Source organism: Schistocerca piceifrons, unplaced genomic scaffold (assembly GCF_021461385.2).
Source record: "Schistocerca piceifrons isolate TAMUIC-IGC-003096 unplaced genomic scaffold, iqSchPice1.1 HiC_scaffold_2315, whole genome shotgun sequence".
NCBI lineage: Eukaryota > Metazoa > Arthropoda > Insecta > Orthoptera > Acrididae > Schistocerca > Schistocerca piceifrons.
Window position 1 is genome coordinate 17,458 of NW_025728246.1, and position 12,610 is coordinate 30,067.

Sequence of the window (12,610 nt, forward strand, 5' to 3'; positions counted from 1 at the left end):
TCACAATTCGGCTACGAAGAACGTGGTTTGCTCTTCGAAAGAAACTTGAAAGCAACATCAGCGATGAGGTCAACGAAGGTGACAAATAAATGTTTCGAATCGAGATAATCGCGGCGTTGCAGTAGTTGTTATACTGAATGCACAGGACATTTTTCATTTGCATTAGACAACGCTACACGACGATTCGGTGCTTATTTCTGCAGTAAGTAAGTGGGCCGACTACTTTCCTCCGATCGGATACCAACGTGGACGGATGCCATCATTAAATGATTCACGAGTGGGAGCTTGGTCAGCTGCACTGCAGCAGGGCGTTACAGCGTGTACACCAGCCACAGTACGATGCGATTTCGAATCGACAAACGACTTCTTTCCGTAAGGACTAGCGAGGGACGCAGTTTCCGATGCATCAGACGAGGTGGCCGAGTGGTTAAGGCGTTGGACTGCTAATCCAATGTGCTCTGCACGCGTGGGTTCGAATCCCATCCTCGTCGAAGAATTTTACGTAAAGCACCCATTTCGGATCACGCCTTCTACATGCGAAACGCCACTCAGTAGTAGCAATGGAACGTGTAGGTGAAAGTTAACATCCGTAAGAAATACGAAACTAAACCGCCTACCAATTGGAAATACACAACATTCGATAGCGTACTTCTTTCGAATCAAACATCATCTCAAGATCTATAAACGAATCGAAGTTTGGCACCATGGTGGTGTTTGGGAACGGTGCGTTCTCATTCATATTTAAGTGCTTACTTATCGCAGTCATTTTAACGTATCGAGCCTATAATACCTCCAACCGTAGCGCAACTGTCGCCTTTCGACAGTTTGCTTTCCATCCGGCCGCCGTATACGGAAGCGATCTGATAGGGCCTGGCTCCATCGCCAACAGCAGGAGCCTCTGGTCTCACAATTCGGCTACGAAGAACGTGGTTTGCTCTTCGAAAGAAACTTGAAAGCAACATCAGCGATGAGGTCAACGAAGGTGACAAATAAATGTTTCGAATCGAGATAATCGCGGCGTTGCAGTAGTTGTTATACTGAATGCACAGGACATTTTTCATTTGCATTAGACAACGCTACACGACGATTCGGTGCTTATTTCTGCAGTAAGTAAGTGGGCCGACTACTTTCCTCCGATCGGATACCGACGTGGACGGATGCCATCATTAAATGATTCACGAGTGGGAGCTTGGTCAGCTGCACTGCAGCAGGGCGATACAGCGTGTACACCAGCCACAGTACGATGCGATTTCGAATCGACAAACGACTTCTTTCCGTAAGGACTAGCGAGGGACGCAGTTTCCGATGCATCAGACGAGGTGGCCGAGTGGTTAAGGCGTTGGACTGCTAATCCAATGTGCTCTGCACGCGTGGGTTCGAATCCCATCCTCGTCGAAGAATTTTACGTAAAGCACCCATTTCGGATCTCGCCTTCTACATGCGAAACGCCACTCAGTGGTAGCAATGGAACGTGTAGGTGAAAGTTAACATCCGTAAGAAATACGAAACTAAACCGCCTACCAATTGGAAATACACAACTTTCGATAGCGTACGTCTTTCGAATCAAACATCATCTCAAGATCTATAAACGAATCGAAGTTTGGCACCATGGTGGTGTTTGGGAACGGTGCGTTCTCATTCATATTTAAGTGCTTACTTATCGCAGTCATTTTAACGTATCGAGCCTATAATACCTCCAACCGTAGCGCAACTGTCGCCTTTCGACAGTTTGCTTTCCATCCGGCCGCCGTATACGGAAGCGATCTGATAGGGCCTGGCTCCATCGCCAACAGCAGGAGCCTCTGGTCTCACAATTCGGCTACGAAGAACGTGGTTTGCTCTTCGAAAGAAACTTGAAAGCAACATCAGCGATGAGGTCAACGAAGGTGACAAATAAATGTTTCGAATCGAGATAATCGCGGCGTTGCAGTAGTTGTTATACTGAATGCACAGGACATTTTTCATTTGCATTAGACAACGCTACACGACGATTCGGTGCTTATTTCTGCAGTAAGTAAGTGGGCCGACTACTTTCCTCCGATCGGATACCAACGTGGACGGATGCCATCATTAAATGATTCACGAGTGGGTGCTTGGTCAGCTGCACTGCAGCAGGGCGTTACAGCGTGTACACCAGCCACAGTACGATGCGATTTCGAATCGACAAACGTCTTCTTTCCGTAAGGACTAGCGAGGGACGCAGTTTCCGATGCATCAGACGAGGTGGCCGAGTGGTTAAGGCGTTGGACTGCTAATCCAATGTGCTCTGCACGCGTGGGTTCGAATCCCATCCTCGTCAAAGAATTTTACGTAAAGCACCCATTTCGGATCTCGCCTTCTACATGCGAAACGCCACTCAGTGGTAGCAATGGAACGTGTAGGTGAAAGTTAACATCCGTAAGAAATACGAAACTAAACCGCCTACCAATTGGAAATACACAACATTCGATAGCGTACGTCTTTCGAATCAAACATCATCTCAAGATCTATAAACGAATCGAAGTTTGGCACCATGGTGGTGTTTGGGAACGGTGCGTTCTCATTCATATTTAAGTGCTTACTTATCGCAGTCATTTTAACGTATCGAGCCTATAATACCTAGAACCGTAGCGCAACTGTCGCCTTTCGACAGTTTGCTTTCCATCCGGCCGCCGTATACGGAAGCGATCTGATAGGGCCTGGCTCCATCGCCAACAGCAGGAGCCTCTGGTCTCACAATTCGGCTACGAAGAACGTGGTTTGCTCTTCGAAAGAAACTTGAAAGCAACATCAGCGATGAGGTCAACGAAGGTGACAAATAAATGTTTCGAATCGAGATAATCGCGGCGTTGCAGTAGTTGTTATACTGAATGCACAGGACATTTTTCATTTGCATTAGACAACGCTACACGACGATTCGGTGCTTATTTCTGCAGTAAGTAAGTGGGCCGACTACTTTCCTCCGATCGGATACCGACGTGGACGGATGCCATCATTAAATGATTCACGAGTGGGAGCTTGGTCAGCTGCACTGCAGCAGGGCGATACAGCGTGTACACCAGCCACAGTACGATGCGATTTCGAATCGACAAACGACTTCTTTCCGTAAGGACTAGCGAGGGACGCAGTTTCCGATGCATCAGACGAGGTGGCCGAGTGGTTAAGGCGTTGGACTGCTAATCCAATGTGCTCTGCACGCGTGGGTTCGAATCCCATCCTCGTCGAAGAATTTTACGTAAAGCACCCATTTCGGATCTCGCCTTCTACATGCGAAACGCCACTCAGTGGTAGCAATGGAACGTGTAGGTGAAAGTTAACATCCGTAAGAAATACGAAACTAAACCGCCTACCAATTGGAAATACACAACTTTCGATAGCGTACGTCTTTCGAATCAAACATCATCTCAAGATCTATAAACGAATCGAAGTTTGGCACCATGGTGGTGTTTGGGAACGGTGCGTTCTCATTCATATTTAAGTGCTTACTTATCGCAGTCATTTTAACGTATCGAGCCTATAATACCTCCAACCGTAGCGCAACTGTCGCCTTTCGACAGTTTGCTTTCCATCCGGCCGCCGTATACGGAAGCGATCTGATAGGGCCTGGCTCCATCGCCAACAGCAGGAGCCTCTGGTCTCACAATTCGGCTACGAAGAACGTGGTTTGCTCTTCGAAAGAAACTTGAAAGCAACATCAGCGATGAGGTCAACGAAGGTGACAAATAAATGTTTCGAATCGAGATAATCGCGGCGTTGCAGTAGTTGTTATACTGAATGCACAGGACATTTTTCATTTGCATTAGACAACGCTACACGACGATTCGGTGCTTATTTCTGCAGTAAGTAAGTGGGCCGACTACTTTCCTCCGATCGGATACCAACGTGGACGGATGCCATCATTAAATGATTCACGAGTGGGAGCTTGGTCAGCTGCACTGCAGCAGGGCGATACAGCGTGTACACCAGCCACAGTACGATGCGATTTCGAATCGACAAACGACTTCTTTCCGTAAGGACTAGCGAGGGACGCAGTTTCCGATGCATCAGACGAGGTGGCCGAGTGGTTAAGGCGTTGGACTGCTAATCCAATGTGCTCTGCACGCGTGGGTTCGAATCCCATCCTCGTCGAAGAATTTTACGTAAAGCACCCATTTCGGATCTCGCCTTCTACATGCGAAACGCCACTCAGTGGTAGCAATGGAACGTGTAGGTGAAAGTTAACATCCGTAAGAAATACGAAACTAAACCGCCTACCAATTGGAAATACACAACTTTCGATAGCGTACGTCTTTCGAATCAAACATCATCTCAAGATCTATAAACGAATCGAAGTTTGGCACCATGGTGGTGTTTGGGAACGGTGCGTTCTCATTCATATTTAAGTGCTTACTTATCGCAGTCATTTTAACGTATCGAGCCTATAATACCTCCAACCGTAGCGCAACTGTCGCCTTTCGACAGTTTGCTTTCCATCCGGCCGCCGTATACGGAAGCGATCTGATAGGGCCTGGCTCCATCGCCAACAGCAGGAGCCTCTGGTCTCACAATTCGACTACGAGGAACGTGGTTTGCTCTTCGAAAGAAACTTGAAAGCAACAATAGCGATGAGGTCAACGAAGGTGACAAATAAATGTTTCGAATCGAGATAATCGCGTCGTTGCAGTAGTTGTTATACTGAATGCACAGAACATTTTTCATTTGCATTAGACAACGCTACACGACGATTCGGTGCTTATTTCTGCAGTAAGTAAGTGGGCCGACTACTTTCCTCCGATCGGATACCGACGTGGACGGATGCCATCATTAAATGATTCACGAGTGGGAGCTTGGTCAGCTGCACTGCAGCAGGGCGTTACAGTGTGTACACCAGCCACAGTACGATGCGATTTCGAATCGACAAACGACTTCTTTCCGTAAGGACTAGCGAGGGACGCAGTTTCCGATGCATCAGACGAGGTGGCCGAGTGGTTAAGGCGTTGGACTGCTAATCCAATGTGCTCTGCACGCGTGCGTTCGAATCCCATCCTCGTCGAAGAATTTTACGTAAAGCACCCATTTCGGATCTCGCCTTCTACATGCGAAACGCCACTCAGTGGTAGCAATGGAACGTGTAGGTGAAAGTTAACATCCGTAAGAAATACGAAACTAAACCGCCTACCAATTGGAAATACACAACTTTCGATAGCGTACGTCTTTCGAATCAAACATCATCTCAAGATCTATAAACGAATCGAAGTTTGGCACCATGGTGGTGTTTGGGAACGGTGCGTTCTCATTCATATTTAAGTGCTTACTTATCGCAGTCATTTTAACGTATCGAGCCTATAATACCTCCAACCGTAGCGCAACTGTCGCCTTTCGACAGTTTGCTTTCCATCCGGCCGCCGTATACGGAAGCGATCTGATAGGGCCTGGCTCCATCGCCAACAGCAGGAGCCTCTGGTCTCACAATTCGGCTACGAAGAACGTGGTTTGCTCTTCGAAAGAAACTTGAAAGCAACATCAGCGATGAGGTCAACGAAGGTGACAAATAAATGTTTCGAATCGAGATAATCGCGGCGTTGCAGTAGTTGTTATACTGAATGCACAGGACATTTTTCATTTGCATTAGACAACGCTACACGACGATTCGGTGCTTATTTCTGCAGTAAGTAAGTGGGCCGACTACTTTCCTCCGATCGGATACCAACGTGGACGGATGCCATCATTAAATGATTCACGAGTGGGAGCTTGGCCAGCTGCACTGCAGCAGGGCGATACAGCGTGTACACCAGCCACAGTACGATGCGATTTCGAATCGACAAACGACTTCTTTCCGTAAGGACTAGCGAGGGACGCAGTTTCCGATGCATCAGACGAGGTGGCCGAGTGGTTAAGGCGTTGGACTGCTAATCCAATGTGCTCTGCACGCGTGGGTTCGAATCCCATCCTCGTCGAAGAATTTTACGTAAAGCACCCATTTCGGATCTCGCCTTCTACATGCGAAACGCCACTCAGTGGTAGCAATGGAACGTGTAGGTGAAAGTTAACATCCGTAAGAAATACGAAACTAAACCGCCTACCAATTGGAAATACACAACTTTCGATAGCGTACGTCTTTCGAATCAAACATCATCTCAAGATCTATAAACGAATCGAAGTTTGGCACCATGGTGGTGTTTGGGAACGGTGCGTTCTCATTCATATTTAAGTGCTTACTTATCGCAGTCATTTTAACGTATCGAGCCTATAATACCTCCAACCGTAGCGCAACTGTCGCCTTTCGACAGTTTGCTTTCCATCCGGCCGCCGTATACGGAAGCGATCTGATAGGGCCTGGCTCCATCGCCAACAGCAGGAGCCTCTGGTCTCACAATTCGGCTACGAAGAACGTGGTTTGCTCTTCGAAAGAAACTTGAAAGCAACATCAGCGATGAGGTCAACGAAGGTGACAAATAAATGTTTCGAATCGAGATAATCGCGGCGTTGCAGTAGTTGTTATACTGAATGCACAGGACATTTTTCATTTGCATTAGACAACGCTACACGACGATTCGGTGCTTATTTCTGCAGTAAGTAAGTGGGCCGACTACTTTCCTCCGATCGGATACCAACGTGGACGGATGCCATCATTAAATGATTCACGAGTGGGAGCTTGGTCAGCTGCACTGCAGCAGGGCGTTACAGCGTGTACACCAGCCACAGTACGATGCGATTTCGAATCGACAAACGACTTCTTTCCGTAAGGACTAGCGAGGGACGCAGTTTCCGATGCATCAGACGAGGTGGCCGAGTGGTTAAGGCGTTGGACTGCTAATCCAATGTGCTCTGCATGCGTGGGTTCGAATCCCATCCTCGTCGAAGAATTTTACGTAAAGCACCCATTTCGGATCACGCCTTCTACATGCGAAACGCCACTCAGTAGTAGCAATGGAACGTGTAGGTGAAAGTTAACATCCGTAAGAAATACGAAACTAAACCGCCTACCAATTGGAAATACACAACATTCGATAGCGTACGTCTTTCGAATCAAACATCATCTCAAGATCTATAAACGAATCGAAGTTTGGCACCATGGTGGTGTTTGGGAACGGTGCGTTCTCATTCATATTTAAGTGCTTACTTATCGCAGTCATTTTAACGTATCGAGCCTATAATACCTCCAACCGTAGCGCAACTGTCGCCTTTCGACAGTTTGCTTTCCATCCGGCCGCCGTATACGGAAGCGATCTGATAGGGCCTGGCTCCATCGCCAACAGCAGGAGCCTCTGGTCTCACAATTCGGCTACGAAGAACGTGGTTTGCTCTTCGAAAGAAACTTGAAAGCAACATCAGCGATGAGGTCAACGAAGGTGACAAATAAATGTTTCGAATCGAGATAATCGCGGCGTTGCAGTAGTTGTTATACTGAATGCACAGGACATTTTTCATTTGCATTAGACAACGCTACACGACGATTCGGTGCTTATTTCTGCAGTAAGTAAGTGGGCCGACTACTTTCCTCCGATCGGATACCGACGTGGACGGATGCCATCATTAAATGGTTCACGAGTGGGAGCTTGGTCAGCTGCACTGCAGCAGGGCGATACAGCGTGTACACCAGCCACAGTACGATGCGATTTCGAATCGACAAACGACTTCTTTCCGTAAGGACTAGCGAGGGACGCAGTTTCCGATGCATCAGACGAGGTGGCCGAGTGGTTAAGGCGTTGGACTGCTAATCCAATGTGCTCTGCACGCGTGGGTTCGAATCCCATCCTCGTCGAAGAATTTTACGTAAAGCACCCATTTCGGATCTCGCCTTCTACATGCGAAACGCCACTCAGTGGTAGCAATGGAACGTGTAGGTGAAAGTTAACATCCGTAAGAAATACGAAACTAAACCGCCTACCAATTGGAAATACACAACTTTCGATAGCGTACGTCTTTCGAATCAAACATCATCTCAAGATCTATAAACGAATCGAAGTTTGGCACCATGGTGGTGTTTGGGAACGGTGCGTTCTCATTCATATTTAAGTGCTTACTTATCGCAGTCATTTTAACGTATCGAGCCTATAATACCTAGAACCGTTTGCTTTCCATCCGGCCGCCGTATACGGAAGCGATCTGATAGGGCCTGGCTCCATCGCCAACAGCAGGAGCCTCTGGTCTCACAATTCGGCTACGAAGAACGTGGTTTGCTCTTCGAAAGAAACTTGAAAGCAACATCAGCGATGAGGTCAACGAAGGTGACAAATAAATGTTTCGAATCGAGATAATCGCGGCGTTGCAGTAGTTGTTATACTGAATGCACAGGACATTTTTCATTTGCATTAGACAACGCTACACGACGATTCGGTGCTTATTTCTGCAGTAAGTAAGTGGGCCGACTACTTTCCTCCGATCGGATACCGACGTGGACGGATGCCATCATTAAATGATTCACGAGTGGGAGCTTGGTCAGCTGCACTGCAGCAGGGCGATACAGCGTGTACACCAGCCACAGTACGATGCGATTTCGAATCGACAAACGACTTCTTTCCGTAAGGACTAGCGAGGGACGCAGTTTCCGATGCATCAGACGAGGTGGCCGAGTGGCAGTTCCGCTTTAGACGCCGTGCAGTGTGGACGTGCCTAGTCTTCCGCTCCGCCGTAGCGTTACGTATAGTGGACTATCGTTTTTGTTTACGTGTTGTGTTGCAACTTCTGTGAGTGTTTCTCCGTCGTTGTTTCGTACCTTGTGTTAGTTTTCTGTCCTTATTTCAGTGTTTTTTGTGTTGCGGTTTCGACCGCATATTTTGAAAATGTCGTCCCAGGTTATTCCTCGTCAGGCTACAGTTAGTTTTGCTTTTGACAAGTCAACCCGCCATGTGCAACCTAGTTCTCTTGAGATTCATGATTGGTTGGTAGATACCTTTGGTGTTCATTCGGATCAGGTGCACACTGCTTATTTTGATACCGAACTGTATGTTTTCTTTGTTAAGTTTATGGACCCACTTCAGGTTGATAAAATTCTTTCTAAATATGGTCATCAAGTTCTCTTTCGGCATCGGGATGATTCTGTAAGTACCGTGCTGCTTTCCAATGCTTCCATCACATATACCAATGTTCGTGTTTACAACCTTCCACCGGAGGTGGATAATGTCCATCTTAAGGAGGGTCTACAGAAGTATGGTGATGTAAAGAGCATTCGCCTTGAACGCTGGTCAAGCCAACATCGCCTGCAATGTTACAGTGGTATTCGTTCAGTCGAAATGCACGTTAAGCAGAATATTCCATCTCACCTGCAGATCGGTGGATATCGTGTCCATGTAACATATAGTGGTCAGGTGGGCACCTGTTTTTTGTGCAATGAAAGTGGTCACGTGCGTACCGACTGTCCGCGGAGAGTTTTTGTTTTAAAAAATTCTCTCGAACAGCGTCGCAAGTTAACGGTCGCTGACCTCGTTGCAGGTGGTTCTGCTCTTGGTGTAGCACAGTCCAGTGGTAGTAGCGCCCCTCCACAGGTTTTGCGCACCCCTGATACAGAATTTCCTCCTTTGCGTGCTAAATCTGATGTTGTTCCGTCTGTCCCTCAGGTGGGTGTGCCACTTTTGAATAATAAGAGGCGTCGCCCACACGATGGAAATAGTACGGATGAGGATCTCCCTGAGATGCCCCAGTCCGAGCGACCGGCATCCTCCGAGCCACTGTGTACTGTAGCTGCTCCCTGCCCTCCTGAGGTAGCGGTTCCGGTGGCGGCTGCTGGCGCCCCTCCGGCCTCCGACGCAGCTTCTCTCGAGTCGGGTCGTCGGTCGGGCCTGTTGGCGCCGTCTTCCGAACCGACTTCGATGTCACAACAAGTGGAGCCGCGACAACTTCCTGCTTCGCTGCCCCATACCTCTGCCAGCGGAGCTGCTCCGCTTCCTTCCAACTCTGCGGCCTCGGACCTTCCTGCTCACGTTTCGCCTCCGTGCAGTCCATGTTTGCCGGAAGCTAGTGCAGGTGTTGACCATTCCGTTTTGTCGGATGTTTCCCCCGCGACCCCGGATCCCGCATGTGGACCGGCGCGGGTGGTGTCGGATACAGAACTTGACCCTCCTACGTCACCGGCGGCTGAAGTTTCCTTGCCCGTCAGCCGACGCAAGTTACGCGTTCAGCCGAACGTTAATGCTGTTCGTAAAAAACCGAAACGTAAGGGATCCGCGGAACGGGGTAGCAGTCCCCCTCCCTCGGATGCCTCTGTCACCCCTGCTATGGACTGTGACGCTGGTGCGTCGGTGTAGGTGATTTGTTTTCTCGCTTTTCTCTCTATGGTTCAAGCATACACCTTTCTTACCTTAAATGTTAACCGTATTGAGTCCGACGTTTGCATTGCCTCTTTGCGGCAGTTTATTTACGACGCCTGTGCGGACGTAGTGTTTTTGCAGGAAGTGTTGTTTTCTGATCTCTCTCTACCTGGATTTCAAACTGTTTTTAATGTCGCGCCGGAATATTCAACAGGAACTGCTCTTTTCTTTCGAGAGGGCATTCCTATTACTGACATTGAATTCCTTGACTCTGGCCGTGGGATTGGTTGTCGTCTTTTTGATCTCCGCCTCGTTGTTTTGTATGCCCCCTCTGGTTCGGGTCACACTGTGGCTCGATCGCGCTTTTATAAAGAAGAGCTTATTTATCTTTTGCGCCAGAGTCCTCGGAGTCTCCTGCTCGGAGGCGATTTTAATTGTGTTTTACGCCCTGCAGACCAGTCCCCCAATTTTAATTATTGCCGTGATTTACATGACTTAGTTCGTACGATGCATCTGCGTGATGTTTGGGAACACAAATATCCAACCCTGGTGAAATATACGTTTTTTACCGCGTCCTCATGCAGTAGACTCGACAGATTCTATTTATCTGATTTTTTATGTGATAAAATTCTTTCTGTCGATGTTATTCCTACTAGTTTTTCTGACCATTGTGCTTTTACTGCAACTGTAAATCTTAGTCGCCAACCTGCAAAACTTTATCGTTCCCAGTGGATGTTAAATGTTTCCCACCTTGCCGACAGTGCTATGGATGATGTTATAAGTGGCGTGTGGGAGCGATGTCTTCGCTCTGTCCCGCGATACCCCTCCTTGCTGGTTTGGTGGACTGCGTTTGCCAAGCCCAAGATTCGTCAGACTTTGATTTTCTACTGTGCTGCTAGGACGCGTGATTTTAAGAACACGTATGAATATTACTACTCTGTCCTGCGTGAACTATATGACGCGGCGGGTACCTCTCCACTGCGGATCCATGATGTTCGTCGTATTAAAGCCAAGCTCTTGAGCCTTAAACGACGACAGATGGATGGTCTGCGAGTTAAGTCGAAACCTCACTCTCTTGTTGAAGGTGAACTGACATCCTTGTACCACCTGCTACGGCATCAGACTCGTCGTCGTCGCTCCTTCATCTCTTCTCTTACGGTGGATGATGGGCTACAGCTTATTGCACAGGAGGAAATGGTTCGTGCTCTTCATCAGTATTACACTAGTCTATATTCTGCCGATGATTCTGGTGAGTCTCTTTCGGATGATGTCTTTGGGGATCTAACTGCGACGATCGCGCCTGACGCGAACGGCGAATTTCTCCGGGAGTTCCAGGTAGATGATGTTTTCGATTTTATTGCTCGCTCTCCATCCAGTAAATCGCCGGGTCCAGACGGCCTGCCTAAAGAATTTTATCTCCGTTTTTGGCCTCTTTTGGGTGGCATTTTTTACGCAGATTTTAAATGAGATTGTCAGGGGGATGGATGTGCCTGCCGATTTTAAAGTAGGGAAAATTGTTTTAATCCCGAAGTCCTCTGGTCGTTTATCTGCTGCCAATCTTCGTCCGCTCACATTGCTGAATTTTGACTATAAGACAGCTGCTAGAGCGCTCAATAGCCGGTTGTCTTCTCTGCTTCGGGGTGTGATTGGTGCACATCAATGTTGTTTTCATGATAGATCTATTCTGACACCAGTAGCCGAATATCGGGATGTTGTCTCGGTTGCGGCGGTTACAAACGTACATTGTGCCTAAAAAAAAAAAAAAAAAAAAAAAAAGTGGTTAAGGCGTTGGACTGCTAATCCAATGTGCTCTGCACGCGTGGGTTCGAATCCCATCCTCGTCGAAGAATTTTACGTAAAGCACCCATTTCGGATCTCGCCTTCTACATGCGAAACGCCACTCAGTGGTAGCAATGGAACGTGTAGGTGAAAGTTAACATCCGTAAGAAATACGAAACTAAACCGCCTACCAATTGGAAATACACAACATTCGATAGCGTACGTCTTTCGAATCAAACATCATCTCAAGATCTATAAACGAATCGAAGTTTGGCACCATGGTGGTGTTTGGGAACGGTGCGTTCTCATTCATATTTAAGTGCTTACTTATCGCAGTCATTTTAACGTATCGAGCCTATAATACCTCCAACCGTAGCGCAACTGTCGCCTTTCGACAGTTTGCTTTCCATCCGGCCGCCGTATACGGAAGCGATCTGATAGGGCCTGGCTCCATCGCCAACAGCAGGAGCCTCTGGTCTCACAATTCGGCTACGAAGAACGTGGTTTGCTCTTCGAAAGAAACTTGAAAGCAACATCAGCGATGAGGTCAACGAAGGTGACAAATAAATGTTTCGAATCGAGATAATCGCGGCGTTGCAGTAGTTGTTATACTGAATGCACAG

General features: G+C 47.8%; 9 non-coding genes across 9 annotated transcripts; all 9 read left to right on the plus strand.

Annotated features, from left to right (window-relative positions):
* The first annotated feature begins 409 nt into the window (after nt 1–409).
* Nucleotides 410–491, plus strand: Trnas-gcu. Its single transcript has one exon. It is a non-coding gene; the product is annotated as a tRNA-Ser (tRNA).
* An 822-nt stretch (nt 492–1,313) lies between these two features.
* On the plus strand, nt 1,314–1,395 carry Trnas-gcu. The gene has a single exon. It is a non-coding gene; the product is annotated as a tRNA-Ser (tRNA).
* Nucleotides 1,396–2,217: 822 nt separating this feature from the next.
* Nucleotides 2,218–2,299, plus strand: Trnas-gcu. The gene has a single exon. It is a non-coding gene; the product is annotated as a tRNA-Ser (tRNA).
* Nucleotides 2,300–3,121: 822 nt separating this feature from the next.
* On the plus strand, nt 3,122–3,203 carry Trnas-gcu. The gene has a single exon. It is a non-coding gene; the product is annotated as a tRNA-Ser (tRNA).
* An 822-nt stretch (nt 3,204–4,025) lies between these two features.
* On the plus strand, nt 4,026–4,107 carry Trnas-gcu. Its single transcript has one exon. It is a non-coding gene; the product is annotated as a tRNA-Ser (tRNA).
* Nucleotides 4,108–4,929: 822 nt separating this feature from the next.
* On the plus strand, nt 4,930–5,011 carry Trnas-gcu. The gene has a single exon. It is a non-coding gene; the product is annotated as a tRNA-Ser (tRNA).
* Nucleotides 5,012–5,833: 822 nt separating this feature from the next.
* Nucleotides 5,834–5,915, plus strand: Trnas-gcu. The gene has a single exon. It is a non-coding gene; the product is annotated as a tRNA-Ser (tRNA).
* An 822-nt stretch (nt 5,916–6,737) lies between these two features.
* Trnas-gcu lies at nt 6,738–6,819 on the plus strand. The gene has a single exon. It is a non-coding gene; the product is annotated as a tRNA-Ser (tRNA).
* An 822-nt stretch (nt 6,820–7,641) lies between these two features.
* Trnas-gcu lies at nt 7,642–7,723 on the plus strand. Its single transcript has one exon. It is a non-coding gene; the product is annotated as a tRNA-Ser (tRNA).
* The last annotated feature ends 4,887 nt before the right edge of the window (nt 7,724–12,610 follow it).